Genomic DNA, 16,817 nt, shown 5'->3' with positions numbered 1-16,817 from the left:
GCAGAACTCCCTCCGGAAATTTTCATGATGGATCTGCAATGGATTGTGCAGACCGCGAAATGATTATGCGACCGCATACTGGACAACATAATGGTCTGAAAATTTTCCCAGATTTCTGCTTCAGTCTGCGGTAGATCTGCGGTCCACAGATCAGTTTTGCAACCACAATGGACCGCAGAAATGCCCTGCACTTCCAAAAATTTTTTTCAACTCCCCAATGCACTGTTCAACCCAAAAGGTCTACCTCGATATCACAAAACCCCGGGTTTTGGGTGAAATATTTTGGGACCTTACAAGGCGGTACCTCGGTTGTGATTTTCATTGTACATTCCATGTTGGAACAACTTGTTGATTTGAATGGTCATTGTTCTTCCTTCAATCATTCATACGCATTTTGATTGTATTTGGTTATTCGTTGTTATCTTGGTATTGGAATGATTGAGGTTTCTCATATGAGTCATGCATTCTACGTGATTTGTTATGTTGCTTTAACATGCCAATCTATTCCTCCGTTATAACTTGGTGAATTGATTGTCAATGTGAATTTAATTACGTGGAGTCACTATATCTTATTCTGTTGAGTTGTTGGTAACATAATGGTTTAAATAATAGAATTATGAACATGCTTTATTCTATGTGTCTCTTAAGATAGAACTCCTTATCTCACTTGATGCCTTATTATTCTAAATATTTATCACACTTTCACTATAATTGAGTTCTCAAATTATACTCATCACCCTGTTAGATGTTTACCTTTTATCACACTTTCACTATAATTAGATTCTCAAATTATACTCATCACCCTGTTAGATGTTTACCTTACTTAAAATTGTTATCATATTTTTCTTTAACATTTTCTATAGTTAATTCATTAATTTAACTAATGTTTTGCTTTGTTTAAAAATGATACTTTTACTCAATTTTGTTGATTTTTAAATTAAAAAACATCTTATACTTTGTTTCGTACAAATTGTATATTATTTTACTTTACTTGATTTCTAAAATAAACTCATTATTTCATTTAACATCTTACCTTATTCTAGATTGTTATTATATTTTATGGTGTCTAAATATATCTTTCGTTCATCTAAATTAATATTTATCACCGTTGCAAAGTACATGGTAGCTGGTGGACTTTGTTGTGCTAAGGTGATTGTTATTGTGGGCACAAGGTGCCGTATGTATAAGATTTAGAAATTGTAGTTCATGACTTGTGGTTTATGATGTGTGGTGCCTCGGGGTCTTGTTGTAAGTCCATGCATTGGAAGCGATTTGATTATTTGAGTTATCATCTATTTTTTCCTTATTTGAGTTCATTTACATCTCATTGATATTCTGATTTTGTTGTTTCTTTATTACTCGTTTACTACCTGCTGCCATTTATATTTCTATTACTTCATTGTTGGTTGTAAATCAAAAATATTTCTGTCGTTGGTCTTATATTGATGTCCTTTCCATTGTTAGCATATGTATATCTTGAACAGGTTTCTATGTCTAGTAGGTATCTTGACCTGGCTTCGTCACTACTCTACCGAGGTTAGGATTGATACTTACTGGGTACCGTTGTGGTGTACTCATGCTACGCTTCTGCATATTCTTTTGCAGATACAGGTATTCTGATTGTATTGTTGAGAGTTGCGTATGCGCGACGGGAGACTTCAAGGTATACCTTCTTGACGTTCGCAGGCATCAGAGTCACCATCTTACTTCATTATGTTGCTGTTAAATTGTAATTCAAAACAATATTGTGTTTAGAAATTTTAGTGTGTTTTAGTAGTGCTTATGACTTCGTACTACCAGTTTTGGAAAATGTATAACTACTGGCCGCTTGCAGCTACGTATGTCATTTAATGGTTTATGATAAATGATTGAATATTTCAATTCTGTTATTAAATCAGTGTGTTCTAGGCTTACCTAATCTTAAAGACTAGGTACCATCACGACATCCTAAGGTGGAAAATTGGGGTCGTGACAAGTTGGTATCAGAGCTCTAGGTTCACAGGTGCTACGAGTCATAAGCAAGTTTAGTAGTCTTACAGATCGGTTCGAAAATGTCTGTACTTATCTTCGAGAGGCTATGGGACTATTAGAAACCACTCTTTTCATTCCTTACTGTGCGACATTAATTCAGCTAGAAGCATATATCTTATATCCTTTTACATCCGCTCGCATATAATATTGCGCGCTCGGCATCAGCTATGCTCCGATGATTTGTAATGCTGCGGATGGGCTACGAGGGGGACATAGATGCTCGATCATTATCACAAGGTATTGTTCAGACTAAGGACGCAGACATGATGGTAGATCTTCAGTTGTTCAAGTGTGGGATGCAACTTGTTCGTGTATCTGATTGGTGCTATACGAGCTTATGAAGGTTGGTAATGTGGATCATCGGATGTTGTGCCCTATGACTCCACGCTAAGCATGGGAGTCTACTATCAATGATTAGATTACATGGGCAAGTGTCATATCAGCCTTGGGTCTGAGGTATATACGCAGTGTTGAGGGGTTCCCCGGAATTGTACATGACTAAGATCTGAGATTTTCATGGGATGGTACTAGAACTTGTAGTATATCTGTATCATTGCTAAATCTACATTCCAGTATCAGAAAGGTTAGAGAAACATCTTCAGATTCACAGAAGGTCTCTTCAGAGTGGGTATCTCGGTTGCAGCATTGTTGGGTGCTCTAGAGGAAATACAACGGTTTATGGGTTTTCGGACAACATGATTCATGCTAGGGTCTTCCATAGCGAGCTTTGATTTAGGATCATTGTGTACCGATAAGCGAAAGTGTTAATTTGAAGATAAGTCGAGGAGGATTAGAAGAAATGGGTCAGCTAGGTGGTGTTGGGTCAGCATAGCAACAAAGGTAACTGGTCTTTTGGTGTGGTAATGCTTCACCAGCGTTCTGTGGCTATACTCTTGGGTTTGACGGCTTGCGTGTGTCACGACCCAATTCTCCCTCCATAATATGTCGTGACGGCACCTAGTCTCTACGACTAGGTAAGCCTAACAAAAATGCGAAAATAAACAAATGGAAAGAAATCTTAACAACTAACAGCAATAGATAACTGATAACAATGCCGCTCGGTATGTACAATAATCAACACTCTAGAAATACACGGTATTCCCAAAACCAGGAACATCATAAGTCACAAGCTACCGAAGGAAACTAGAATCTTTATACACTAGAGTTTAAATAAAGAAATACGAAAAGTAGATGACATAAAAGAGAATAGAGGGGGACTCCGAGGTCTGCGGATGCGGCAGATATACCTTGAAGTCTCCGTGCAGCAGCAAGCACTCTTAGCTAGTAGCGGGGCTGATAAGAAGCACCTGGATCTACACACAAAATATGTGCAGAAGAGTAGCATGAGTACACCACAACGATACCCAGTAAGTGCCAAGCCTAACCTCGGTAGAGTAGTGACGATATCAGGTCCGAGACCTACTAGTATGTAATAATAAGACAGATGCTATAACAAAGATGAAGTAAAAACAGAGAAGACAACATTAAGTATTCACAAAACAATAGCAACACCGCATAATGATATAACAACAGGGGCGCTCCCGAGATATCGTCTCGTAGTCCCAAAAATAAATATACAGGGAGAACTTCTGAAATACCGCCTCGTAGTCTCAAAAGTAAATATGCAGGGAGAACTCCCGAGAAACTTCCTCGTAGTCTCAAAAGTAAATGTGCAGGGAGAACTCCCGAGGAACCGCCTCGTAGTCTCAAAGTAAATATGCAGTACAAGGGGATCTCCAGAGTAAACGCCTCGTAGTCCTAAAGTAAATATGCAGTATAGAGGGATCTCCTGGGATACCATCTTGTAGTCCTAAAATAAATACGCAACTCAAACAAATGAATATAACAGTTACAGCAAGAAAAACCAGCAATTTCGGCTAAGTACAAGTCAAGAAAGAAATAGGACTTACTAACACATGCTGCAAAGAGTTCAAATAGGCAATTAGGACACGTAGACATATTATTCTAGGCTAACAGGATAACTACACATGCTAGTATACTCAGATAAGATGAAAACAGGCTATTACTCAATAAAAATCAAGTTTTTCCACAAATAGCCCGTGTACGAACTCGTCACCTCACGTACACGGTGCTCACATATCATAGCAACACTAAATCCTAAGGGGATTTCCCCCACACAATGCTATTTGTGTTATGGGAAAGCCGTTTACGCAGGGTGATGAGTGGGTACACGGGATATATGTGATATTTGACCGGTTTAGATTATCTAGACTCTTTCAATGCCTTTAATTGTATTGTCATAACATGTCATATCTCTCATTGTTAATCTACTCTTACGTGCTTTATTTGACGTTGTTAGCACTTGTTCTACATCTTACTCGTTATTTTGCTCTTATATGCTTTAGTTGAAGTTATTGCCTTCCTTATTATCTTATTACTTCTTAATTGTTGAATCATTTTTAATTGAAGTTATTATTTCGTGGAATATCATTTTGTGGAGTTATTGGTGTTGAAGTTGTAATAGCCGTTATCACGTTGTGGCGAAGTTGTTCATTGTTGAGATACCTTTCCTTGCTAAGCATTCTCATTCATTTTGTTATTTTTGAAATTCTTGTACACATTGCGGTTGAGCCATGGCCTATTTGTTATTGTGGCAAGTTGTGGCATATGGGCACTTGTGGTTCAAGTTGTGATTGTGTTGTGATATTACGCATGCGGCGAGATAAGGTGGGCTCGATACACGTGTTGCTAGCAGGGGAACTACTTGAAGCCACGTGGTGAGATAAGGTGGGATAAAACGCGTGTAGCTATTTCGGAAAAAAATAATTTTCAAAACTAAATGTACGGCTCACGCGGTGATATAAGGAAAGATTGTTATTGAAATTGTGAAATGTGAATACAAGGCGATACCTCGGTTGTGATTTTCATTGTACGTTCCATGCTGGAAAAACTTGTTGATTTGAACGGTCATTGTTATTCCTTCAATCATTCATCTGCATTTTGATTGTATTTGGTTATTATCTTGGTGTTGGAACGATTGTGGTTTCTCGTGTGAGTCATGCATTCTACGTGATTTGTTGTGTTCCTTTAACATGCCAATCTATGCCTCCGTTATAACTTGGTGAATTGATTGTCTATGTGAATTTAATTGCGTGGAATCACTATATCATATTATGTTGAGTTGTTGGTAATATAATGGTTTAAATAAAAGAATTATTAACATGCTTTATTCTATGTGCCTCTTAAGATAGAACTCGTTATCTCACTCGATGCCTTAACATTTTAAATATTTATCACACTTTCACTGTATTTGGGTTGTCAAATTATACCCATCACCCTATTAGATGCTTACCTTACTTAAAATGGTTATAACATTTTTCTTTAACAAATTATATATTTAATTCGTTAATTTAACTTATGTTTTTATTTGTTTAAAAAAGATACTTATACTCAATTTTATTGATTTCTAAACTAAAAAATATCTTATACTCTGTTTCGTATAAATTGTATATTATTTTACTTTACTTAATTTCTAAAATAAACTCTTTATTGTATTTGACACCTTACCTTATTCTAGATTGTTATTATATTTTATGGTGTCTAAATATATCTTTCGTTCATCTAAATTAATATTTATCACGGTTGCAAAGTACATGGTACCACGTGGTCTTTGTCATGCGAAGGTGATTGTTATTGTGGGCATAAGGTACCATATGTGTAAGATTTGGAAATTGTGGTTCATGACTTATGATTTATGAGGTGTGGTGTCTCGGGGTAATTCTTGTTGTAAGTCCATGCATTGGGAGCGAATTAATTATTTGAGTTGTCATTTATTTTTTCCTTATTTTAGTTCATTTACATCTCATCGGTGTTTTGATTATGTTGTTTCTTTATTACTCGTTTACTACTTGCTGCCATTGATGTTTCTATTACTTCATTGTTGGTTGTAAACCAATAATTTTTCTGTCATTGGTCTTACATTGATGTTCTTTCCATTGTTAGCATATGCACCTTTAATAGATTTCTCGTCTAGTAGGTGGCTTGACCTGGTCTCATCACCACTCTACCGAGGTTAGGCTTGATACTTACTGGGTACCATTTTGGTGTATTCATGCTACGCTTCTGCACATTTTTGTGCAGATTCAGGTATTCTGAATGTATTGTTGAGAGTTGCATCTGCGCATCGGGAGCCTTATACCGCCGTGTGAGCCTTACATTTAGATAGTTTTGAAATTATTTTTTTTCGAAATAGCTATACGCACTTTAGCCCAACTTATATCATCATGTAGCTTCAAGTAGTTCCCTTACTAGCAACACATATATAAATCCCACCTTATGCCGCCACATGCACATTAACCCTTATTCATATACCGCCACATATGCATCAATATCACAACACGATAATAACTCGCACCACAAGTGCCCATATACCACAACTTGCCAAAAATCAACAATATCAAAGTTTCCACTACAATAGCCTATGGCTCAACCACAATGTGCACAAGAATCCCAACAATAACAAAATAAATGTGAATTGCTCAACATGAAAGATATCTCAATAATTAAAAACTCCACCTCAATATGATAATGGCTTTCACATCTTCAACACCAATAACTCAACAAGAAGATATTTCACGAAATAACAACTTCAAGTAAAGGTGAGTCAACAATTAAAGATGCAACAAGGCAATAAGGAAAGCAATAACTTCAACTAAAGCATATAAGAGAAAAATAACTAGTAAGAGGTACAACAAATGTTAACAATGTCAAATAAGCATGTAAGGATAGTTTAACACGTAAATGTTGATTAACAATAAGGAATATAACATGCTATGTCCATTAAATTAAAGGCATGGAAAGAGTCTACATAACCTAAACCGGTCAAACACCACATATAACCCGTGTACCCACTCGTCTCCTTGTGTACAAAGCTTTCACATAACATAAATAGCACAATCAATCCCAAATCCTAAGGGTAGTTCCCCTACACAAAGTTAGGCAAGAAACTTACCTCAATTAGGCCAACTCAACCCTTGGAAATAGTTTTTCCCTTAAAATTTGAATACACATGGCTCAAATCTAACCAAAAGTGACTTAATATCATCAACCAATGCAAGGGAAAACAATTACTATAGATAAAGCTTTGATCTTTATAAAATTCTCAAAATGTCGACAAAGGTCAACCCATGGCCCATCCACTCAAAACCTAGGTCCAAGGGTAGATTTTGACTACCCATAACCATATGAGTCCGGGTACATGATTTGTTTTCAAATATGAGTCCAAATCACCTCTCAAAACTCAAGTTCTCATTTTTCAAAAACTTGCCAAAATTTCGTAATTTTTCCTCTTTGGTTCACATAACTTTGATGTTAAATCTAAGATATAATCATGAAATACAGTTGGTAATTAATTAGAATCACTTACCCATTGTTTGTAGATGAATATTCCCTCTCTAAATCGTCTCGTACCGAGCCCAAGGTTCTAAAATATGATAAAATGATATGAAATACCGACTTTCTAACCTTTTGTTCAGTTGCAGATTTCGCAATTGTGACACTGGGTTTGCAATCGCGACCTAGGAATCACAATTGTGGTACCTGCTATCGCCCTACTAAGGTCGCAATTGTGACCCTGGTGTTTGCAAATGCGATACCAAAGGCATCAGCACACTGGCATTTCAGATTCAGTCCAAAATCATTCCGTGACGCATCTGAAACTCATTTGAGCCCTCGGGGCTCCAAACTAGACATCTAAACAAGTCTAAAAACATCATACGAACTCGCTCGCGTGACCAAAACATAAAAATAATATCTAGAACTACAAATCAGACACCCAAACACATGAATTTCAAAGTAAACTTCTAGAACTTCTATAATTGCAACCAAACATCTGAATCCTATCATCGGACACCAAAACGCATTAATTTCAAGGTAAACTTCTAGAACTTCTATAATTATAACCAAGCATCCGAATCCTATCAAATCAACTCCAAATGATACCAAATTTTGTATACAAGTTCTAAATAGCATAACAGACCTATTCCAAGTCTCAAAATTTAATTTTGAACTCGATAGCCAAACGTTAACCTACGGTCAAACTTCTAAACCTCAAATGGCCAATGTTTGGCAAAACAACACAAATCAACCAACAGACCTCCGCATTCGATTCCAGCCATACGCCCAAGTCCAAAATCACGATACAAAACTATTAGAGGCAACAAAACACCGTTCTGGGGTCATTTTTACCAAAGTCAAAGTTTGGTTAATATTTTTGACTTAAGCTTCTAAGTCATGAATCAAAGGGTCGAAATTAACCCGAAATCATCCCGAAATGAAATTCATGAACCTCGCAAGTCATAAAACCTAAATTATACATGTGTGAAGAATCAAAAGAGAAAACGGGGGCACAATAACATAAAATGACCAGTCGGGTCGTTATATTCTCCCCCTCTTAAAACTAACGTTCGTCCTCGAACGTGCATAAAGACATACCTAAAATGATGAAAAAATGAGGATAATGTATCAGCATGTCGTGCTCCATCTCACTGGTCGCCTCCTCAACTGGATGACCCCTCTATTTAACCTTCACTGAAGCAATATTCTTTGATCTCAACTTCCGGACCTATCTGTCCAAGATAGCTATTGGGTCCTCAATATAAGTCAAATCCTTGTCCAATTGGACTAAGCTGAAGTCTAATACATGGGACAAATCACCATAATACTTCTGGAGCATAAAAACATGGAACACCGAGTGACCAACCGATAGGCTGGGTGGCAATGCGAGCTTGTAGGCCACCTCCCCCACTCTCTCAAGGATCTTATACCTAGGGCTCAACTTGCTCTTCTTTCCGAACCTTATATGTGATGAAACAATAAGTTGTTTTGAGATTTATCCTTTATTTCTATGTTCTGAGACTTCGAATAGCTCTGTTTATCACTTCTCAATTTTCGTGCACAGTCCGTGTCTTTTTTCGAAAAGTGTTTCTGCAAAAAATTGAAGAAAATATGAATTTTAACCTTTAAAATGATTTGATTTAACTACGATCAAAATTTTGAGTAAACTAACTCGGATCAGTGTTTTAACAGTCTCTGTGGGTCCGTATCATGATTTGGGACTTGGGCGTATACCCGAAATCGATTTCGAAAGTCTCTAACTTGATTTAGCGTGATTTGTTGAAAACTAGTAATTTGAAGGTCTAAAGAATTCCTAAGTGTGACTGTAGGTTGACTTTGCTGCTACGGAGTTTGGATTTCAGTTCTGGAACTTGTAATAGGTTCGCTTTGCCATTTATGACTTGTCTGCAAAATTTGGTGCAAAACGGAGTTGATTTGACATGATTCGGACGTCCAGTTGTAAATATGTATGTTCTTGAGTTTCTTTGAAAATTTCATATATTTTAACATCTGATTCATAGTTCTAGGTGTTATTTTGGTGTTTTGATCATGTGAGCAAGTTCATATGATATTCTTATACTTGTGTTGATGTTTGGTTTGGAGCCCCAAGGGCTCGGGTGAGTTTCGGATAGGCTACAGAGTGATTTTGGACTTAGAAGAATAACTGATGACCCTCTGTTGCTGGTGTGGTCTGCAGACCTCGCAGTTGTGAGGTGGGGGGTCACATTTGCCATGTTTGGCCAAGTCTGTAATGTTCGCATTTGCAAATATTTTGTTCGCAATTGCGAATAGGGCCTGGGAACAGCAGAGATCGCAATTGACATCATTTGATCGTTTTTGTGAAGTTCCAGTGCTTGCATTTGCAAACAGATTATCACAATTACGATGATAGCAGAGATGTGAGTTTCTTCGCATTTGCGGAGTTCATATTTGCGAACCCCAGGTCGTATTTGCGACATCTGCGCCTGGACAAAAAGCTGAGAAAACGGGATTTAGCTCATTTCTCACAAACTCTCAACCCCAAATACCTTAGAGGCATTTTTATAAGAGGAGTTTCTTCCCAAAAACATTGGTAAGAAACTTTAATCTATTTCTTTTCAATTACCCATTACTTTTCAAGTGTTTTCAATATCAAATCTAGGATTTTCATGGTAGAAATTAGGGATTTGGGTAGAAATTGGGAATTTTGTAAAATTGAGATTTAGACCTCAAATTGAGGTCGAATTTTGAAACTAATCACATAATAGGATCGGGGGTATTGGGGTTTGGTTCGAATCTCGGGTTTTGACCAAGCAAGTTTGGGGCTGACTTTTGTTGACTTTTTGGAAAAAGTGTAAAGATCTTTGCTTTATCTATTGTAATTGATTTCCCTAGCATTATCTCATGTTATTAAGTCGATTTTGGTTAGATTTGGTTTTGAGCAAATTTTAGAGGAAAAACACCAATTGAGCTTTGATTTGATTGCGGAGCGAGGTAAGTGTTGGCTCTAACCTTGATTTGAGAGAATTAGGAACCCTTGAACTATATATTATGTGAATTGTGTGTGTAACAGTATTTATGCGAGGTGACGACTGTGTATGCGCGGTCTAAATAACAGAGTTTTCTCGTATTTCATGAATTAACTTATTCAATGTCTTAACTGTTAGATGCTTTAATTGCTTTTCATGATGTAACTTGTTACTTCTCATTAATTATTCTAGTATTGAAATGTTCATTCCTTTCATGACTCTGTGATTAATTACTACTTGCCTTAATTGTCTTACCTATACACTTTAACTGTCATATATTTGGCTTGTCTTGTTGCTTTTGTATTAATTATAGTATTCCTTGATTTGGTACGGGATTCCTTTATTACTTTGCTTTCATATTATTTAATCGTAGAGATTCTTGTGAATTGAGCTGTTAGATTGATTAGATTATTGAATTTGTTTATGGATCGGGTTGCACGCCGCAACGGTCATGATATGGAGGAATAGGGGAGGATTTTGATATTGATACGGTGGGATCGGGTTCCGCGCCGTATATGATTACGATATTGATATGGTGGAATAAGGGAGGATTTTGATATTGATACGGTGGGATCAGGTTGCACGCCGCAATAGATTTTATATGTGATTTTGATATTGATGTGGTAAAATAAGGGAGGATTGTGTGTGTACAGTGGGATCGGGTTTCATGACGCAATGGATTGTGTGTTCTATATTCATTGTCATTATTGTGTTGAATTCCAGTGTTGTTACATGAAATTATGAGATCGGTTATTCCGGGTTCTCTGATTTCAAGAATTGAGTTCTTTTCATAAGTTAACTACCTTACTTTTCCAGTGTTTATTTTCTATTTTTATTATTATACCGCGTTCAGGTTATTGTAAGTGACCCCCCCAGCTTGTTCACTACTTTGTCGAGGTTAGTCTCGGCACTTACAAAGTACATGGGGTCGGTTGTACTCATACTACAATCTGCACTTCTTTTGCAGATTTTGGAGTCGGTCCCAGTAGCGGTCAGTTGATTGGTCGGATTCAATGCTTGACGGAGACTTGAGATACAACTGCATGAAGTTCGCATCCCTGAAGTCCCCTTCTATGTTACTATAACCATTTTATTCTTGTTCTCTGTAGCCGGCGAGAACACGCATAACTTCTGTAGCCGGATAGGAGCCAAAGCCCCCAGTGGCAGCTACTACTAGGGGCAGAGGTCGAGGCCGAGGCAGAGGCAGAGCTCAACCTAGAGCTCGAGCAGCAGCACCCGCAATGTAGCCTCAGATTGATCCTGAGGAGGAGGTTCCAGCTCAGACCGTACCCGTCGAACTAGCTCAGGTCCCAGAGGGGTTCATAGCCACTCTAGTGCTTCAGGATGCTCTAGTCCGCTTGGTGGGCCTTATGAAGAGTATGGCCCTGACCGATGCATTTTCGGTGGCACCAGCCGTCTCTCGAGCTAGGGGAGGAGCACAGACTCCCGCTACTCACACCTCAGAGCAGGAGGCTCATCTGTATTAGAGTCCAGCAGCCCCGCCAGTTGGGATGGTTCAGCCGGTTATTGTGGCATAGGCCGGTGATAGGACCACCATATCTTCTGAGGCATTGTTTAGGCTGGACAAGTTTACCAAGCTCTTCCCTATTCATTTCAGCGGTGCATCTTCTAAGGACCCTCAGGATTACCTGGACCATTGCCACGGGGTGTTGTGCAACATAGGTATAGTTGAGACCAATGGGGTCGATTTTGTAGTGTTTCAGATGAATGGTTCCGCCAAGAGATGGTGGAGGGATTATATATTGACTAGACCAGCTGGTTCACCTGCACTTACCTGGGATCAATTCTTACAGCTATTTCTTGAGAAGTTCATTCCTGTCACTCTGAGAGAGGATTACCGCAGGCAGTTTGAGTGTCTTCAATAGGGTATATGACTGTTACTCAGTATGAGACTCAATTTATGGACCTAGCTCGCCATGCCATTATCTTGCTCCTTACTGAGAGGGAGAGAGTGAGGAGATTTATTGATGGGCTCACTTTCACTATCACGCTACAGATGGACAAGGAGACGGGAGATGATATTACTTTCCAGAGGGTCGTAGATATTGCTAGATGGAACGAGATGGTTCGTGGTCAGGAGAGGGGGCCGATGTCTGATAAGAGGCCTCGTCATTCCAGTGGTTTTGGTGGTGCCTTATCTGGAGGCAGGGGTACTTTTGGTAGAGGCCATCCTCCTAGGCCATTTCAGTTAGCGCTTCAAGCATCTCACAGTGCTTTGGGGAGTCATGGTCCTTATGTATCGCATTCTGGGCAGCCATCCTACAGCGCACCATCAACTGTTATCAGTATGCCTCCGATCCAGAGTTATCACCGTAGTTATTCAGCCCGTTCGGGCCAGCTTCAGCTTCATCAGCCACAACAGCAGGATGGGTGTTTTGAGTGTGGGGGTACTGGTCACATCAGGAGGTTATGTCCGAGATTGTTGAACGGCATACTACATCAGAGTTCTCGTGCCATGGTCTCGGCACCGGTTGCTTCACCTCTCGCACAACTAGCTAGAGGCAGGGGCAAGGCAGCTAGAGGTGGAGGTCAGGCCATTAAAGGTGAAGGCCAGGCCATTAGAGGTGGAGGTCGTCCCATAGACGTAGGTCAAATTAGTGGGGCCCACCCCCAATTATATGCTTTCCCATCTAGACCTAAGGCCGAGTCATCTGACACCGTTATCACAGGTATTGTTCTAGTTTGCCATATGGATGCTTCAGTTCTATTTGATCCGGGCTCTACTTATTCCTACGTGTCATCCTATTTTGCTTCATATATGGTTCTGCCTCGTGATTCTTTGAGTGCTCATGTGTATGTGTCCACGCCTGTGGGAGATTCTATTATTGTAGATTGTCTTTATCGCTCGTGTGTAGTTTCTATCAGGAGCCTTGAGACTAAAGTAGATTTTATACTTTTTGATATGGTGGACTTAGATGTTATTTTGGGCATTGATTGGATGTCACCTTATCATGCTATATTAGATTGTCACGCCATAATGGTAACCTTAGCCTTGCTGGGGTTGCCTTGATTAGAGTGGAGGGGGACTCTTGGCCATTCTACCGGTAGGGTTATTTCTTATGTGAAGGCTCGGCGTATGGTCAAAAAGGGATGTCTAGCATATTTGGCATATGTTCGTGATTTGAGTGCGGAGGTTCCTTCCATGGATTCGGTACCAGTTGTGCGTGAAATTCCAGAGGTGTTTCCTACAGATCTGCCGGGATTCCACCCGACAGAGACATTGACTTCTGTATTGATATGGCTCTGCACACACAACCCATTTCTATTCCACCATACCGTATGGCTCCGCCGGAATTGAAGGAATTAAAGAAGCAGTTGCAAGTTTTGCTTGATAATGGATTCATTAGACCTAGTGTCACGCCTTGGGGTGTGCCCGTGTTGTTCGGGAAGAAGAAGGATGGCTTTATGATGATGTGTATTGACTATTGGAAGTTGAACAAAGTCACTATTAAGAACAAGTATCCATTGTCGAGGATTGATGACCTATTTGATTAGCTTCTGGGTACCTAGGTATTTTCGAAGATTGATTTGAGGTCTGACTATCATCAGTTGAAGATTAGGGCATCTGATGTCCCTAAGATAGTTTTTCGGACTCGGTATGGGCATTTTGAGTTCTTAGTGATGTCATTTGGGTTGACAAATACCCCAGCAGCATTTATGGATTTGATGAATCGGGTATTCAAGCCCTATTTGGATTCTTTTGTGATCGTATTCATTGATGATATCTTGATCTACTCTCGCGGTCGAGGGGAGCATGAGCAGCATCTTTGGATCGTACTTCAGACTCTGAAAGATAGTCATTTATATGCCAAGTTTTCAAAGGGTGAGTTTTGGTTAGACTCGGTCGCCTTTTGGGGGCATGTTATATCGGCAGAGGGCATAAAAGGGGATCCAAAGAAGATTGAGGCAGTTCAGAACTGGCCTAGAAACCCCTTTAACATTGCCGTGTTGTACCGTGTCATTAAGGAAAAGCAAATGGGGGTCGTCACACTAACGCTCTCTGATGCGATCATATAAAGAAGACCAAGAAACAATGCAAGAAAGAACCTGATTGGCTCCGAAACATCCAATCTCACAAACTGATTAGCCAAGGCCTGAACATCCAAGGCTAGTGACCTCTCTACTGCCGATAGATATGCCAAACTACCCAAACTCTCTGCCTTTAGACTCATGGCATTGGCCACCACATAGGCCTTTTCGAGATGACATAAAATAGAGATATCATAGTCTTTAAGAAACTGTAACCATCTCCACTGCCGCAAGTTAAGATCTTTCTGTTTGAACAGATGCTAGAGACTCCGGTGGTTGGTATAAACCTCACATAGGACACCGTACAGATAATGCTTCCAAATCTTCAATGCATAAACATTAGCTTCAAATTCCAAGTCATGGATCGGATAATTATTCTCATAGACCTTCAACTGCCGAGACAAGTAGGCAATCACCGTACCGTCTTACATCAACATTGCACCGAGCCCAACAAGCGACGCATCATAATATACAGTGTACGACCCTAAATCTATAGTCAACACCAACACTAGGGCTGTAGTCAAAATAGTTTTGAGCTTTTGGAAGTTCCCCTTACACTCCTCTCACCATCTGAAAGGAGCACCCTTTTGGGTCAATCTAGTCATAGGTGCAGCAATGGATGAGAAACCCTCTACAAAACAACGACAATACCCGGCCAAACCAAGGAGACTCTGAATCTCAGTAGCTGAAGACGGTCTGGGCCAACTCTGAGCTACTTCAACCTTCTTAGGATCTACCTCGATCTCCTCACTCGACACCACTTGACCTAAAAACGCCACTGAATCAATCCAGAATTCACACTTTGAGAATTTTTCATACAACTTCTTCTCCCTCAAGTTTTGGAGCACGATCCTTATATATTGCTCATCATCTTCTCGACTGCGGGAGTACACTAAGATGTTTTCAATAAACATAATGATGAATGAATCAAGATAGGGCTGGAATACACTGTTCATCGGGTCTATAAATGATGTTGGGGCATTGGTCAGCCCAAATGACATCACAAGGAACTCGTAGTGACCATACTGAGTCCTAAAAGTAGTCTTCGGGATATCCTTATCCCGAATCTTCAGTTGATGATACCCTGACCTCAAATCAATCTTTGAGAACACTCTAGAACTATATAGCTTGTCAAATAAGTCATCAATGCACGATAATGGATGTATTTTCTTCACTGTAACCTTGTTTAACTGCCGATAGTCAATACACATACGCATATAACCATCCTTCTTCTTCACAAACAGGACTGGAGCACCCCACGGCAAAACACTAGGCCGGATGAAACCCTTATCAAGCAAGTCTTGCATATGCTCCTTCAACTCTATTGGTGCCATACGAAAGGTGGGATACAAATGGGCTGAGTGCCCGGCAACAAGTCAATACCAAAATAGATATCCCTATCGGGCGGCATGCTCGGAAGATCTGCTAAAACAATCTGAGAAGTCTCTCATAAAGGCTAGATATGCATCAGACACCTTCTCATCTATTCGATGAGCCTTTAGAAAGGACACAGTCCTGTTAGGAACATAATCCAATGTACCCCTCCACTCTAACCGCAACAAACCTGGCATAACCAGTGTCACATTCTTGGCGTGACAATCCAGAATAGCATGATAAGGAGACAACCAGTCCATGCCCAAGATCACATCAAAGTCTACCATAATGAGTAGAAATAGATCACTCTGGTCTCAAAACCACCAATAACAACTAAACATGACTGATACATACGGTCCACAATAATAGAATCTCCTACAGGCGTGGACACATAAATAGGAGGATTCGAGGAATCACCAGATATATCCAAATATGAAGTAAAATAAGATACCACATATAAATAAGTGGATTTCGGATCAAATAAGACTCATGCATCCTATGATAAACCTAAACCATACTTGTGATGACTGCATCATATAAGACTGCCTCCGTCCTACCCAAAAAAGCATAGAATCTGGCCTAGCCTCCCCCTTAAGGCGACCTCTATGCGCCTGACCCCCACCCCTAGCTGGTTGTGCGGGTGGAGCGGTAACTGGAGCAACAACTATGGCCTGTGAATTCTGTGAACCATGTGGAATCCGGAGAGCCTGAGTAGCCTATGGACGTACACCCCTCCTGAGCCTGGGGCAGTCCCTCACCATATGTCGGGTATCACCATACTCAAAGCAAGCTCTCAGTGGGTGTGGTTGTTAAAACTAGCTCTCACCTGGTCAGCTAGACTGACCGCTGAAGGCACCCCGTGCAGGAGGCGCACTAGATAGTGGCTGAGCAAAATGGGCAACCTGAGACCTCGGATTAGCCAGAGCATCACTAGAAGATGGAAGTTCTAAATGAACTGGACGGCTCACACAGCCTCTATGATGGGATATAGCTGCAGCG

The sequence above is a fragment of the Nicotiana tabacum genome, chromosome 13 (assembly GCF_000715075.1).
Source record: "Nicotiana tabacum cultivar K326 chromosome 13, ASM71507v2, whole genome shotgun sequence".
NCBI classification, from domain to species: Eukaryota; Viridiplantae; Streptophyta; class Magnoliopsida; order Solanales; family Solanaceae; genus Nicotiana; species Nicotiana tabacum.
This window is presented reverse-complemented; position numbering follows the sequence as displayed.